Below are 16,477 nucleotides of genomic sequence, written 5' to 3'. Positions count from 1 at the left end.
TCTCTCTCTACATCTCTCTGTATCTCTCTCTACATCCCTCTGTATCTCTCTCTCTCTCTCTCTACATCCCTCTGTATCTCTCTCTCGCTCTACATCTCTCTGTATCTCTCTCTCTACATCTCTCTGTATCTCTCTCTCTCTACATCTCTCTGTATCTCTCTCTCTCTACATCCCTCTGTATCTCTCTACATCTCTCTGTATCTCTCTCTCTCTACATCTCTCTGTATTTCTCTCTCTACATTTCTCTGTATCTCTCTACATCTCTCTGTATCTCTCTCTCTATATATCTCTCTCTGTATCTCTCTCTACATCTCTCTCTCTCTCTCTCTATTTATATATACATATATATATATATTTGCATCTCTCTCTCTTTCTACATCTCTCTCTCTACATCTCTGTATCTCTCTCTCTACATCTCTTTCTATCTCTCTCTACATCTCTTTCTATCTCTCTCTCTACATCTCTCTCTATCTCTATCTCTACATCTCTCTGTATCTCTCTACATCTCTCTGTATCTCTCTCTCTAGATCTCTCTGTATAGCTTTCTCTCTCTACATCTCTCTGTATCTCTCTCTCTCTCTACATCGCTCTGTATCTCTCTCTACATCTCTCTGTATCTCTCTCTCTCTCTACATCTCTCTGTATCTCTCTCTCTACATCTCTCTGTATCTCTCTCTACATCTCTCTGTATCTCTCTCTCTACATCTCTCTGTATCTCTCTCTCTCTACATCTCTCTGTATCTCTCTCTCTCTGTATCTCTCTCTCTATCTACATCTCTCTGTATCTCTCTCTCTCTACATATCTCTGTATCTCTCTACATCTCTCTGTATCTCTCTCTCTCTACATCTCTCTGTATCTCTCTCTCTCTCTATACATCTCTCTGTATCTCTCTCTCTACATCTCTGTATCCCTCGCTCTACATCTCTCTGTATCTCTCTCTTCATCTCTGTGTATATCTCTCTACATCTCTCTGTATCGCTCTCTACATCTCTCTGTATCTCTCTACATCTCTCTGTATCTCTCTCTCTATATCTCTCTGTATCTCTCTACATCTCTCTGTATCTCTCTCTATATATATCTCTCTGTATCTCTCTCTCTACATCTCTCTCTCTACATCTCTCTGTATCTCTCTCTATATATCTCTCTGTATCTCTCTCTCTACATCTCTCTCTCTACATCTCTCTCTCTACATCTCTCTCTCTACATCTCTCTCTCTACATCTCTCTGCATCTCTCTCTACATATTTCTGTATCTCTCTCTCTACATCTCTGTATCTCTCTCTCTATATCTCTCTGTATCTCTCTACATCTCTCTGTATCTCTCTCTATATATTTCTGTGTATCTCTCTCTCTACATCTCTCTCTCTACATCTCCCTGCATCTCTCTCTCTACATCTCTCTGCATCTCTCTCTACATATTTCTGTATCTCTCTCTCTACATCTCTCTGTATCTCTCCATCTACATCTCTCTGTATCTCTCTCTACATCTCTCTGTATCTCTCTCTCTACATCTCTATCTCTCTCTTTCTACATCTCTCTGTATCTCTCTCTATATATCTCTCTGTATCTCTCTCTCTACATCTCTCTCTCTACATCTCTCTGCATCTCTCTCTCTACATCTCTCTGCATCTCTCTACATATTTCTGTATTTCTCTCTCTACATCTCTCTGTATCTCTCTCTACATCTCTCTGTATCTCTCCATCTACATCTCTGTATCTTTCTCTCTACATCTCTCTGTATCTCTCTCTCTACATCCTTCTGTATCTCTCTCTCTACATCTCTCTGTATCTCTCTCTCTACATCTCTATCTCTCTCTTTCTACATCTCTCTGTATCTCTCTCTCTACATCTCTCTGTATCTCTCTCTCTACATCTCTCTGTATCTCTCTATATATCTCTCTGTATCTCTCTCGCTACATCTCTCTCTCTACATCTCTCTCTCTACATCTCTCTGCATCTCTCTCTACATATTTCTGTATCTCTCTCTCTACATCTCTCTGTATCTCTCTCTACATCTCTCTGTATCTCTCCATCTACATCTCTCTGTATCTCTCTCTCTACATCTCTCTGTATATCTCTCTACATCTCTCTGTATCTCTCTCTCTACATCTCTATCTCTCTCTTTCTACATCTCTCTGTATCTCTCTCTCACATCTCTCTGTATCTCTCTCTCTCTCTACATATCTCTGTATCTCTCTCTGTCTCTACATTTCTCTGTATCAATCTCTCTACATCTCTCTGTATCTCTCTCTCTACATTTCTCTCTCACTCTCTCTACATCTCTCTGTATCTCTCTCTATCTACATCTCTCTGTATCTTTCTCTCTCTACAATTCTCGCTCTCTCTCTCTACATCTCTCTCTCTCTCTACATCTCTCTGTATCTCTCTCTACATATCTCTGTATCTCTCTCTACATTTCTCTGTATCTCTCTACATATCTCTGTATCTCTCTATACATTTCTCTGTATCTCTCTACATTTCTCTGTATCTCCCTCTCTCTACATCTCTCTGTATCTCTCTCTCTCTACATCTCTCTGTATCTCTCTCTCTTTACATCTCTCTGTATAGCTCTCTCTACATCTCTCTGTATCTCTCTCTCTACATCTCTCTGTATCTCTCTCTACATCTCTCTGTATTTCTCTACATCTCTCTGTATCTCTCTCTCTACATCTCTCTGTATCTCTCTACATCTCTCTGTATCTCTCTCTCTACATCTCTCTGTATCTCTCTCTCTACATCTCTCTGTATCGCTCTCTACATCTCTCTGTATCTGTCTACATCTCTCTGTATCTCTCTCTACATCTCTCTGTATCTCTCTACATCTCTCTGTATCGCTCTCTCTCTCTACATCTCTCTGTATCTCTCTACATCTCTCTGTATCTCTCTCTCTCTCTACATCTCTCTGTATCTCTCTCTCTCTCTACATCTCTCTGAATCTGTCTACATCTCTCTGTATCTCTCTCTACATCTCTCTGTATCTCTCTACATCTCTCTGTATCGCTCTCTCTCTCTACATCTCTCTGTATCTCTCTACATCTCTCTGTATCTCTCTCTCTCTACATCTCTCTGTATCTCTCTCTCTCTCTACATCTCTCTGTATCTCTCTCTCTCTCTACATCTCTCTCTATCTCTCTCAACATCTCTCCCTATCTCTCTCTACATCTCTCTCTATCTCTCTGTATCTCTCTCTACATCTCTCTCTATCTCTCTCAACATCTCTCCCTATCTCTCTCTACATCTCTCTCTATCTCTCTGTATCTCTCTCTACATCTCTCTGTATCTCTCTTTACATCTCTCTGTATCTCTCTCTTTACATCTCTCTGTATCTCTCTCTCTCAATCTCTCTGTATCTCTCTCTCTAAATCTCTCTGTATCTCTCTCTCTACATCTCTCTGTATCTCTCTCTTTACATCTCTCTGTATCTCTCTCTCTCTAAATCTCTCTGTATCTCTCTCTCTCTAAATCTCTCTGTATCTCTCTCTCTCTAAATCTCTCTGTATCTCTCTCTCTCTACATCTCTCTGTATCTCTCTCTCTACATCTCTCTGTATCTCTCTCTTTCTCTCTCTACATCTCTCTGTATCTCTCTCTATATATATAGCTCTCTGTATCTCTCTCTATCTCTCTACATCTCTCTCTCTCTATCTCTCTACATCTCTCTGTATCTCTCTCTCTACATGTCAAAGCTGGGTTGTCTCGACAATAATCTTCATACAGAGGAAGCAGCAAAACACGTGGTAGTTTTTGACTCCCGGCCGATGGAGGTTATCTGGAAGGGAGGCCTCATCTCGACCGCTCTCAAAAAGGCCGCTGCTCGCTCCTCTTCCTTTGTTCTTGGCTAGCCCCCTTGGCTAGCCCCCACCCTTCCTAAGAAGGGGGCAGCGGACGGACAGAGCTAGCGTCCACGTCGAGGTCCCCCAACCAGATACGCCGTCCGCTCGGTCGGTGATGGTATTTAATAGAAGTTAGGCGGAGACAAACTTTAGGCGGGAACACGAAAGGGGTGTGTTATATACAAAGTGATGACAGGCCTTGACCTGTAGGTGTCAGTAAAAATTCTATTCTAGTGACTTTAAATTCATAAGAGTGCAGAAGGGTGCAAGATTAAATATAAGAATACAGTTCATATTTCACACTACATCTCTCTGTATCTCTCTCTATCTCTCTCTACATCTCTCTGTATCTCTCTCTCTCCATCTCTCTGTATCTCTCTCTACATATCTCTGCATCTCTTTCTTTCTCTATATTTCTCTGTATCTCTCTCTCTCTCTACATTTCTCTGTATCTCTCTCTATCTCTCTCTACATCTCTCTGTATCTCTCTCTCTCCATCTCTCTGTATCTCTCTCTACATATCTCTGCATCTCTTTCTTTCTCTATATTTCTCTGTATCTCTCTCTCTCTACATTTCTCTGTATCTCTCTCTCTACATCTCTCTGTATCTCTCTCTCTACATCTCTCTGTATCTGTCTCTTTACATGTCTCTGTATCTCTCTCTCTACATAGAGATGTAGAGATGTACATCTCTCTCTCTACATCTCTTTGTATCTCTCTCTCCATCTCTCTGTAGCTCTCTACATCTCTCTGTATCTCTCTCTTTCTACATCTCTCTATATCTCTCTCTCTCTATATCTCTCTGTATCTCTCTGTTTCTACATCTCTCTGTATCTCTCTCTCTCTATATCTCTCTGTATCTCTCTCTCTACATCTCTATCTCTCTCTCTACATCTCTCTCTATCTCTCTCTACATCTCTCTCTATCTCTCTCTCTACATCTCTCTGTATCTCTCTCTATCTCTCTCTACATCTCTCTGTATCTCTCTCTCTACATCTCTCTAAATATGTCTCGCTCTACATATCTCTGTATCTCTCTTTACATTTCTCTGTATCTCTCTCTCTCTACATTTCTCTGTATCTCTACATCTCTCTGTATCTCTACATCTCTCTGTATCTCTCTCTCTACATCTCTCTAAATATGTCTCGCTCTACATATCTCTGTATCTCTCTTTACATTTCTCTGTATCTCTCTCTCTCTACATTTCTCTGTATCTCTACATCTCTCTGTATCTCTCTCTCTACAACTCTCTAAATATGTCTCGCTCTACATATCTCTGTATCTCTCTTTACATTTCTCTGTATCTCTCTCTCTCTACATTTCTCTGTATCTCTACATCTCTCTGTATCTCTCTCTCTCTACATCTCTCTGTATCTCTCTCTCTCTACATCTCTCTGTATCTCTCTCTACATCTCTTTGTATCTCTCTCTACATCTCTCTGTATATCCCTCTCTCTACATCTCTCTGTATCTCTCTCTCTACATCTCTCTCTTTCTACATCTCTCTGTATCTCTCTCTCCACATCTCTTTGTATCTCTCTCTCTACATCGCTCTGTATCTCTCTCTACATCTCTCTGTATCTCTCTATCTCTCCCTCTACATCTCTCTGTATCTTTCTCTACATCTCTCTGTATCTCTCTCTCTCTCTACATCTCTCTGTATCTCTCTCTCTCTACATCTCTCTGTATCTCTCTTTCTCTACATCTCTCTGTATCTCTCTCTACATCTCTCTGTATCTCTCTTTCTCTACATCTCTCTGTATCTCTCTCTACATCTCTCTGTATCTCTCTCTCTACATCTCTCTGTATCTCGCTCTCTCTCTACATCTCTCTCTATCTCTCTCAACATTTCTCCCTCTCTCTACATCTCTCTCTATCTCTCTGTATCTCTCTCTACATCTCTCTGTATCTCTCTTTACATCTCTCTGTATCTCTCTCTTTACATCTCTCTGTATCTCTCTCTCTTTACATCTCTCTGTATCTCTCTCTTTACATCTCTCTGTATCTCTCTCTCTCTAAATCTCTCTGTATCTCTCTCTCTCTAAATCTCTCTGTATCTCTCTCTCTACATCTCTCTGTATCTCTCTCTCTACAACTCTCTGCATCTCTCTCTGTCTCTCTCTACATCTCTCTGTATCTCTCTCTATATATATCTCTCTGTATCTCTCTCTACATCTCTCTGTATCTCTCTCTATATATATCTCTCTGTATCTCTCTCTACATCTCTCTGTATCTCTCTCTCTACATCTCTCTGTATCTCTCTCTATCTCTCTCTACATCTCTCTGTATCTCTCTCTCTCTGTATCTCTCTCTATCTCTCTACATCTCTCTCTCTCTATCTCTCTACATCTCTCTCTCGCTATCTCTCTAAATCTCTCTCTCTCTATCTCTCTACATCTCTCTCTCTCTATCTCTCTACATCTCTCTCTCTCTATCTCTCTACATCTCTCTCTCTCTATCTCTCTACATCTCTCTCTCTCTATCTCTCTACATCTCTCTCTCTCTATCTCTCTACATCTCTCTCTCTATCTCTCTACATCTCTCTGTATCTCTCTCTCTCTACATGTCAAAGCTGGGTTGCCTCGACAATAATCTTCATACAGAGGAAGCAGCAAAACACGTGGTAGTTTTTGACTCCCGGCCGATGGAGGTTATCTGGAAGGGAGGCCTCATCTCGACCGCTCTCAAAATGGCTGCTGCTCGCTCCTCTTCCTTTGTTCTTGGCTAGCCCCCACCCTTCCTAAGAAGGGGGCAGCGGACGGACAGAGCTAGCGTCCACGTCGAGGTCCCCCAACCAGATACGCCGTCCGCTCGGTCGGTGATGGTATTTAATAGAAGTTAGGCGGAGACAAACTTTAGGCGGGAACACGAAAGGGGTGTGTTATATACAAAGTGATGACAGGCCTTGACCTGTAGGGTTCAGTAAAAATTCTATTCTAGTGACTTTAAATTCATAAGAGTGCAGAAGGGTGCAAGATTAAATATAAGAATACTGTTCATATTTCACACTACATCTCTCTGTATCTCTCTCTATCTCTCTCTACATCTCTCTGTATCTCTCTCTCTCCATCTCTCTGTATCTCTCTCTCTCCATCTCTCTGTATCTCTCTCTACATATCTCTTAACCCTAACCCTAACCCTATCTCTGCATCTCTCTCTTTCTCTATTTTTCTCTGTATCTCTCTCTCTACATTTCTCTGTATCTCTCTCTCTACATCTTTCTGTATCTCTCTCTCTACATCTCTCTGTATCTCTCTCTCTACATAGAGATGTACATCCCTCTCTCTACATCTCTTTGTATCTCTCTCTCCATCTCTCTGTAGCTCTCTACATCTCTCTGTATCTCTCTCTTTACATGTCTCTGTATCTCTCTCTCTACATAGAGATGTAGAGATGTACATCTCTCTCTCTACATCTCTTTGTATCTCTCTCTCCATCTCTCTGTAGCTCTCTACATCTCTCTGTATCTCTCTCTTTCTACATCTCTCTATATCTCTCTCTCTCTCTACATCTCTCTGTATCTCTCTGTTTCTACATCTCTCTGTATCTCTCTCTTTCTACATCTCTCTGTATCTCTCTCTCTACATCTCTCTCTATCTCTCTCTCTCTACATCTCTCTCTCTATCTCTCTCTACATCTCTCTCTCTCTCTACATCTCTCTGTATCTCTCTATATCTCTCTCTACATCTCTCTGTATCTCTCTCTCTACATCTCTCTAAATATGTCTCTCTCTACATATCTCTGTATCTCTCTCTCTTTACATTTCTCTGTATCTCTCTCTCTCTACATTTCTCTGTATCTCTACATCTCTCTGTATCTCTCTCTCTCTACATCTCTCTGTATCTCTCTCTCTCTCTCTACATCTCTCTGTATCTCTCGCTCTCTACATCTCTCTGTATCTCTCTCTCTCTACATCTCTCTGTATCTCTCTCTCTCTCTCTACATCTCTCTGTATCTCTCGCTCTCTACATCTCTCTGTATCTCTCCCTCTCTCTCTCTACATCTCTCTGTATATCCCTCTCTCTACATCTCTCTATATCTCTCTCTCTACATCTCTCTCTTTCTACATCTCTCTGTATCTCTCTCTTTCTACATCTCTCTGTATCTCTCTCTCTACATCTCTCTCTCTATCTCTCTCTCTACATCTCTCTGTATCTCTCTCTCTCTCTCTACATCTCTCTGTATCTCTCGCTCTCTACATCTCTCTGTATCTCTCGCTCTCTACATCTCTCTGTATCTCTCCCTCTCTCTCTCTACATCTCTCTGTATATCCCTCTCTCTACATCTCTCTGTATCTCTCTCTCTACATCTCTCTCTTTCTACATCTCTCTGTATCTCTCTCTCCACATCTCTTTGTATCTCTCTCTCTACATCGCTCTGTATCTCTCTCTACATCTCTTTGTATCTCTCTCTGTACATCTCTCTGTATCTCTCTATCTCTCCCTCTACATCTCTCTGTATCTTTCTCTACATCTCTCTGTATCTCTCTCTCTCTACATCTTTCTGTATCTCTCTCTCTCTACATCTCTCTGTATCTCTCTCTTTCTCTACATCTCTCTGTATCTCTCTCTACATCTCTCTGTATCTCTCTTTCTCTACATCTCTCTGTATCTCTCTTTCTCTACATCTCTCTGTATCTCTCTCTACATCTCTCTGTATCTCTCTTTCTCTACATCTCTCTGTATCTCTCTCTACATCTCTCTGTATCTCTCTCTCTCTACATCTCTCTGTATCTCTCTCTTTCTCTACATCTCTCTGTATCTCTCTCTACATCTTTCTGTATCTCTCTCTCTACATCTCTCTGTATCTGTCTCTTTCTCTACATCTCTCTGTATCTATCTCTCTCTACATCTCTCTGTATCTCTCTCTCTACATCTCTCTGTATCTCTCTCTCTCTCTACATCTCTCTGTATCTCTCTCTCTCTACATCTCTCTGTACATCTCTCTGTATCTCTCTCTCTCTACATCTCTCTGTATCTCTCTCTCTCTACATCTCTCTGTATCTCTCTCTCTACATCTCTCTGTATCTCTCTCTCTCTACATCTCTCTGTACATCTCTCTGTATCTCTCTCTCTGTACATCTCTCTGTATCTCTCTCTCTACATCTCTCTGTATCTCTCTCTTTCTACATCTCTCTGTATCTCTCTCTCTACATCTCTCTATCTCTCTCTCTACATCTCTCTATATCTCTCTCTGCATCTCTCTCTCTATCTCTCTCTCTACATCTCTTGTATCTCTCTCTCTACATCTCTCTGTATCTCTCTCTACATCTCTCTGTATCTCTCTCTCTAAATCTCTCTGTATCTCTCTCTCTCTCTCCATCTCTCTGTATCTCTCTCTCTAAATCTCTCTCTCTCTCTCTCTCCATCTCTCTGTATCTCTCTCTCTAAATCTCTCTCTCTCTCTCTCTCCATCTCTCTGTATCTCTCTCTACAACTCTCTGCATCTCTCTCTCTAAATCTCTCTGTATCTCTCTCTCATCTCTCTGTATCTCTCTCTGTCTCTCTACATGTCTCTCTCTCTCTACATCTCTCTGTATCTCTCTCTGGCTTTCTACATCTCTCTAGCTCTCTCTATCTAAATCTCTCTGTATCTCTCTCTCTACATCTCTCTAAATATGTCTCTCTCTACATATCTCTGTATCTCTCTCTCTTTACATTTCTCTGTATCTCTCTCTCTCTACATTTCTCTGTATCTCTACATCTCTCTGTATCTCTCTCTCTTTACATTTCTCTGTATCTCTCTCTCTTTACATTTCTCTGTATCTCTCTCTCTCTACATTTCTCTGTATCTCTACATCTCTCTGTATCTCTCTCTCTTTACATTTCTCTGTATCTCTCTCTCTCTACATTTCTCTGTATCTCTACATCTCTCTGTATCTCTCTCTCTTTACATTTCTCTGTATCTCTCTCTCTCTACATTTCTCTGTATCTCTACATCTCTCTGTATCTCTCTCTCTCTCTACATCTCTCTGTATCTCTCTCTCTCTCTACATCTCTCTGTATCTCTCGCTCTCTACATCTCTCTGTATCTCTCCCTCTCTCTCTCTACATCTCTCTGTATCTCTCCCTCTCTCTCTCTACATCTCTCTGTATCTCTCTCTACATCTCTTTGTATCTCTCTCTACATCTCTCTGTATATCCCTCTCTCTACATCTCTCTGTATCTCTCTCTCTACATCTCTCTCTTTCTACATCTCTCTGTATCTCTCTCTCCACATCTCTTTGTATCTCTCTCTACATCGCTCTGTATCTCTCTCTACATCTCTTTGTATCTCTCTCTACATCTCTCTGTATTTCTCTCTAAATCTCTCTGTATCTCTCTCTCTCTACATCTCTCTGTATCTCTCTCTCTACAACTCTCTGTATCTCTCTCTGTCTCTCTCTACATCTCTCTGTATCTCTCTCTATATATATCTCTCTGTATCTCTCTCTACATCTCTCTGTATCTCTCTCTCTACATCTCTCTGTATCTCTCTCTATCTCTCTCTACATCTCTCTGTATCGCTCTCTATATATCTCTGTATCTCTCTCTATCTCTCTACATCTCTCTCTCTCTATCTCTCTACATCTCTCTCTCTATCTCTCTACATCTCTCTGTATCTCTCTCTCTACATGTCAAAGCTGGGTTGCCTCGACAATAATCTTCATACAGAGGAAGCAGCAAAACACGTGGTAGTTTTTGACTCCCGGCCGATGGAGGTTATCTGGAAGGGAGGCCTCATCTCGACCGCTCTCAAAATGGCTGCTGCTCGCTCCCCTTCCTTTGTTCTTGGCTAGCCCCCACCCTTCCTAAGAAGGGGGCAGCGGACGGACAGAGCTAGCGTCCACGTCGAGGTCCCCCAACCAGATACGCCGTCCGCTCGGTCGGTGATGGTATTTAATAGAAGTTAGGCGGAGACAAACTTATGGCGGGAACACGAAAGGGGTGTGTTATATACAAAGTGATGACAGGCCTTGACCTGTAGGGTTCAGTAAAAATTCTATTCTAGTGACTTTAAATTCATAAGAGTGCAGAAGGGTGCAAGATTAAATATAAGAATACAGTTCATATTTCACACTACATCTCTCTGTATCTCTCTCTATCTCTCTCTACATCTCTCTGTATCTCTCTCTCTCCATCTCTCTGTATCTCTCTCTACATATCTCTTAACCCTAACCCTAACCCTATCTCTGCATCTCTCTCTTTCTCTATATTTCTCTGTATCTCTCTCTCTCTCTACATTTCTCTGTATCTCTCTCTCTATATTTCTCTGTATCTCTCTTTCTACATCTCTCTGTATCTCTCTCTTTACATGTCTCTGTATCTCTCTCTCTACATAGAGATGTAGAGATGTACATCCCTCTCTCTACATCTCTTTGTATCTCTCTCTCCATCTCTCTGTAGCTCTCTACATCTCTCTGTATCTCTCTCTTTACATGTCTCTGTATCTCTCTCTACATAGAGATGTAGAGATGTACATCTCTCTCTACATCTCTTTGTATCTCTCTCTCCATCTCTCTGTAGCTCTCTACATCTCTCTGTATCTCTCTCTTTCTACATCTCTCTATATCTCTCTCTCTCTCTACATCTCTCTGTATCTCTCTGTTTCTACATCTCTCTGTATCTCTCTCTTTCTACATCTCTCTGTATCTCTCTCTCTACATCTCTCTCTATCTCTCTCTCTACATCTCTCTCTCTATCTCTCTCTACATCTCTCTCTCTCTCTATATCTCTCTGTATCTTTCTATATCTCTCTCTACATCTCTCTGTATGTCTCTCTCTACATCTCTCTCTATCTCTCTCTCTACATCTCTCTCTCTATCTCTCTCTACATCTCTCTCTCTCTCTACATCTCTCTGTCTCTTTCTATATCTCTCTCTACATCTCTCTGTATCTCTCTCTCTACATCTCTCTAAATATGTCTCTCTCTACCCATCTCTGTATCTCTCTCTCTTTACATTTCTCTGTATCTCTCTCTCTCTACATTTCTCTGTATCTCTACATCTCTCTCTCTCTCTACATCTCTCTGTATCTTTCTATATCTCTCTCTACATCTCTCTGTATCTCTCTCTCTACATCTCTCTAAATATGTCTCTCTCTACACATCTCTGTATCTCTCTCTCTTTACATTTCTCTGTATCTCTCTCTCTCTACATTTCTCTGTATCTCTACATCTCTCTGTATCTCTCTCTCTCTACATCTCTCTGTATCTCTCTCTCTCTCTCTACATCTCTCTGTATCTCTCTCTCTCTACATCTCTCTGTATCTCTCTCTCTCTCTCTACATCTCTCTGTATCTCTCGCTCTCTACATCTCTCTGTATCTCTCCCTCTCTCTCTCTACATCTCTCTGTATATCCCTCTCTCTACATCTCTCTGTATCTCTCTCTCTCTACATCTCTCTCTTTCTACATCTCTCTGTATCTCTCTCTTTCTACATCTCTCTGTATCTCTCTCTCTACATCTCTCTCTATCTCTCTCTCTCTACATCTCTCTCTCTATCTCTCTCTACATCTCTCTCTCTCTCTCTCTCTCTACGTCTCTCTGTATCTCTCTATATCTCTCTCTCCATCTCTCTGTATCTCTCTCTCTACATCTCTCTAAATATGTCTCTCTCTACATATCTCTGTATCTCTCTCTCTTTACATTTCTCTGTATCTCTCTCTCTCTACATTTCTCTGTATCTCTACATCTCTCCGTATCTCTCTCTCTCTACATCTCTCTGTATCTCTCTCTCTCTCTACATCTCTCTGTATCTCTCGCTCTCTACATCTCTCTGTATCTCTCCCTCTCTCTCTCTACATCTCTCTGTATATCCCTCTCTCTACATCTCTCTGTATCTCTCTCTCTACATCTCTCTCTTTCTACATCTCTCTGTATCTCTCTCTCCACATCTCTTTGTATCTCTCTCTCTACATCGCTCTGTATCTCTCTCTAGATCTCTTTGTATCTCTCTCTGTACATCTCTCTGTATCTCTCTATCTCTCCCTCTACATCTCTCTGTATCTTTCTCTACATCTCTCTGTATCTCTCTCTCTCTACATCTTTCTGTATCTCTCTCTCTCTACATCTCTCTGTATCTCTCTCTTTCTCTACATTTCTCTGTATCTCTCTCTACATCTCTCTGTATCTCTCTTTCTCTACATCTCTCTGTATCTCTCTTTCTCTACATCTCTCTGTATCTCTCTGTATCTCTCTCTACATCTCTCTGTATCTCTCTTTCTCTACATCTCTCTGTATCTCTCTCTACATCTCTCTGTATCTCTCTCTCTCTACATCTCTCTGTATCTCTCTTTCTCTACATCTCTCTGTATCTCTCTCTTTCTCTACATCTCTCTGTATCTCTCTCTTTCTCTACATCTCTCTGTATCTCTCTCTTTCTCTACATCTCTCTGTATCTCTCTCTACATCTCTCTGTCTCTATCTCTCTCTACATCTCTCTGTATCTCTCTCTCTACATCTCTCTGTATCTCTCTCTCTCTCTCTACATCTCTCTGTATCTCTCTCTCTCTACATCTCTCTGTACATCTCTCTGTATCTCTCTCTCTCTCTACATCTCTGTATCTCTCTCTCTCTACATCTCTCTGTATCTCTCTCTCTCTACATCTCTCTGTACATCTCTCTGTATCTCTCTCTCTGTACATCTCTCCGTATCTCTCTCTCTACATCTCTCTGTATCTCTCTCTTTCTACATATCTCTGTATCTCTCTCTCTCTCTACATCTCTCAATCTCTCTCTCTACATCTCTCTATATCTCTCTCTGCATCTCTCTCTCTATCTCTCTCTCTACATCTCTTGTATCTCTCTCTCTACATCTCTCTGTATCTCTCTCTACATCTCTCTGTATCTCTCTCTCTAAATCTCTCTGTATCTCTCTCTCTCTCTCCATCTCTCTGTATCTCTCTCTCTAAATCTCTCTGTATCTCTCTCTCTCTCTCCATCTCTCTGTATCTCTCTCTACATCTCTCTGCATCTCTCTCTCTAAATCTCTCTGTATCTTGTGACTTTAAATTCATAAGAGTGCAGAAGGGTGCAAGATTAAATATAAGAATACAGTTCATATTTCACACTACATCTCTCTGTATCTCTCTCTATCTCTCTCTACATCTCTCTGTATCTCTCTCTCTCCATCTCTCTGTATCTCTCTCTACATATCTCTTAACCCTAACCCTAACCCTATCTCTGCATCTCTCTCTTTCTCTATATTTCTCTGTATCTCTCTCTCTCTACATTTCTCTGTATCTCTCTCTCTACATCTCTCTGTATCTCTCTCTCTACATCTCTCTGTATCTCTCTCTCTACATAGAGATGTAGAGATGTACATCCCTCTCTCTACATATCTTTGTTCTCTCTCTCCATCTCTCTGTAGCTCTCTACATCTCTCTGTATCTCTCTCTTTACATGTCTATGTATATCTCTCTCTACATAGAGATGTAGAGATGTACATCTCTCTCTCTACATCTCTTTGTATCTCTCTCTCCATCTCTCTGTAGCTCTCTACATCTCTCTGTATCTCTCTCTTTCTACATCTCTATATCTCTCTCTCTCTACACCTCTCTGTATCTCTCTGTTTCTACATCTCTCTGTATCTCTCTCTCTCTACATCTCTCTGTATCTCTCTCTCTACATCTCTCTCTATCTCTCTCTCTACATCTCTCTCTCTATCTCTCTCTACATCTCTCTCTCTCTCTACATCTCTCTGTATCTCTCTATATCTCTCTCTACATCTCTCTCTCTACAACTCTCTAAATATGTCTCTCTACATATCTCTGTATCTCTCTCTCTTTACATTTCTCTGTATCTCTCTCTCTCTACATTTCTCTGTATCTCTACATCTCTCTGTATCTCTCTCTCTTTACATTTCTCTGTATCTCTCTCTCTCTACATTTCTCTGTATCTCTACATCTCTCTGTATCTCTCTCTCTCTACATCTCTCTGTATCTCTCTCTCTCTCTCTACATCTCTCTGTATCTCTCGCTCTCTACATCTCTCTGTATCTCTCCCTCTCTCTCTCTACATCTCTCTCTATCTCTCTCTCTACATCTCTCTCTTTCTACATCTCTCTGTATCTCTCTCTCCACATCTCTTTGTATCTCTCTCTCTACATCGCTCTGTATCTCTCTCTACATCTCTTTGTATCTCTCTCTCTACATCTCTCTGTATCTCTCTATCTCTCCCTCTACATCTCTCTGTATCTTTCTCTACATCTCTCTGTATCTCTCTCTCTCTCTACATCTTTCTGTATCTCTCTCTCTACATCTCTCTGTATCTCTCTCTACATCTCTCTATATCTTTCTTTCTCTACATCTCTCTGTATCTCTCTCTACATCTCTCTGTATCTCTCTCTACATCTCTCTGTATCTCTCTCTACATCTCTCTGTATCTCTCTCTACATCTCTCTGTATCTCTCTTTCTCTACATCTCTCTGTATCTCTCTCTACATCTCTCTGTATCTCTCTCGCTCTACATCTCTCTGTATCTCTCTCTTTCTCTACATCTCTCTGTATCTCTCTCTACATCTTTCTGTATCTCTCTCTCTCTACATCTCTCTGTATCTCTCTCTTTCTCTACATCTCTCTGTATCTCTCTCTACATCTCTCTGTATCTCTCTCTACATCTCTCTGTCTATATCTCTCTCTACATCTCTCTGTATCTCTCTGTATCTCTCTCTCTACATCTCTCTCTCTCTCTACATCTCTCTGTATCTCTCTCTCTCTACATCTCTCTGTACATCTCTCTGTATCTCTCTCTCTGTACATCTCTCCGTATCTCTCTCTCTACATCTCTCTGTATCTCTCTCTCTCTACATCTCTCTGTATCTCTCTCTCTCTACATCTCTCTATCTCTCTCTCTACATCTCTCTATATCTCTCTCTGCATCTCTCTCTCTATCTCTCTCTCTACATCTCTTGTATCTCTCTCTCTACATCTCTCTGTATCTCTCTCTCTAAATCTCTCTGTATCTCTCTCTCTCTCTCCATCTCTCTGTATCTCTCTCTACATCTCTCTGTATCTCTCTCTCTAAATCTCTCTGTATCTCTCTCTCTCTCTCATCTCTGTATCTCTCTCTCTCTCTCTGCATCTCTCTCTCTCTCTACATCTCTCTGTATCTCTCTCTGCCTTTCTACATCTCTCTAGCTCTCTCTATCTAAATCTCTCTGTATCTCTCTCTCTACATCTCTCTGTATCTCTTTCTCTACATATCTCTGTATTTCTCTCTCTACATTTCTCTGTATCTCTCTCTCTACATTTCTCTGTATCTCTCTCTGTACATTTCTCTGTATCTCTCTCTCTCTACATCTCTCTGTATCGCTCTCTCTCTCTACATCTCTCTCTCTCTCTCTCCCTCTCTACATCTCTCTGTATCTCTCTCTCTGCATCTCTCTCTACCTCTATCTCTACATCTCTCTATATCTCTCTCTCTACATCTCTCTGAATCTCCCTCTGTCTCTCTCTCTGTCTCTCTCTCTGTCTCTCTCTCTGTCTCTCTCTCTGTCTCTCCCTCTCTCGCCCCCTCTCTCCCCCTCTCTCCCTCTCTCTCTCTCCTCTCTCCCTCTCTCTCTCTCTCTCTCCCTCCCTCTCTCCCTCTCTCCCCGTCTCTCCCCGTCTCTCCCCGTCTCTCCCCGTCTCTCTCGCTCTCTCTCTAAAAGTATATGACGTGACTTAAC

General features: G+C 41.3%; 1 protein-coding gene across 1 annotated transcript in view; it reads left to right on the top strand.

The window, feature by feature from the left end:
* LOC144088422 (MAGUK p55 subfamily member 2-like) overlaps positions 1–16,477 on the top strand; it is a 110,376-nt gene that overhangs the window by 35,113 nt on the left and 58,786 nt on the right. The window lies entirely within an intron of this gene.

The sequence above is a fragment of the Stigmatopora argus genome, chromosome 14 (genome assembly GCF_051989625.1).
Source record: "Stigmatopora argus isolate UIUO_Sarg chromosome 14, RoL_Sarg_1.0, whole genome shotgun sequence".
In the NCBI taxonomy this organism is placed as follows: Eukaryota; Metazoa; Chordata; class Actinopteri; order Syngnathiformes; family Syngnathidae; genus Stigmatopora; species Stigmatopora argus.
This window is presented reverse-complemented; position numbering and strand designations above follow the sequence as displayed.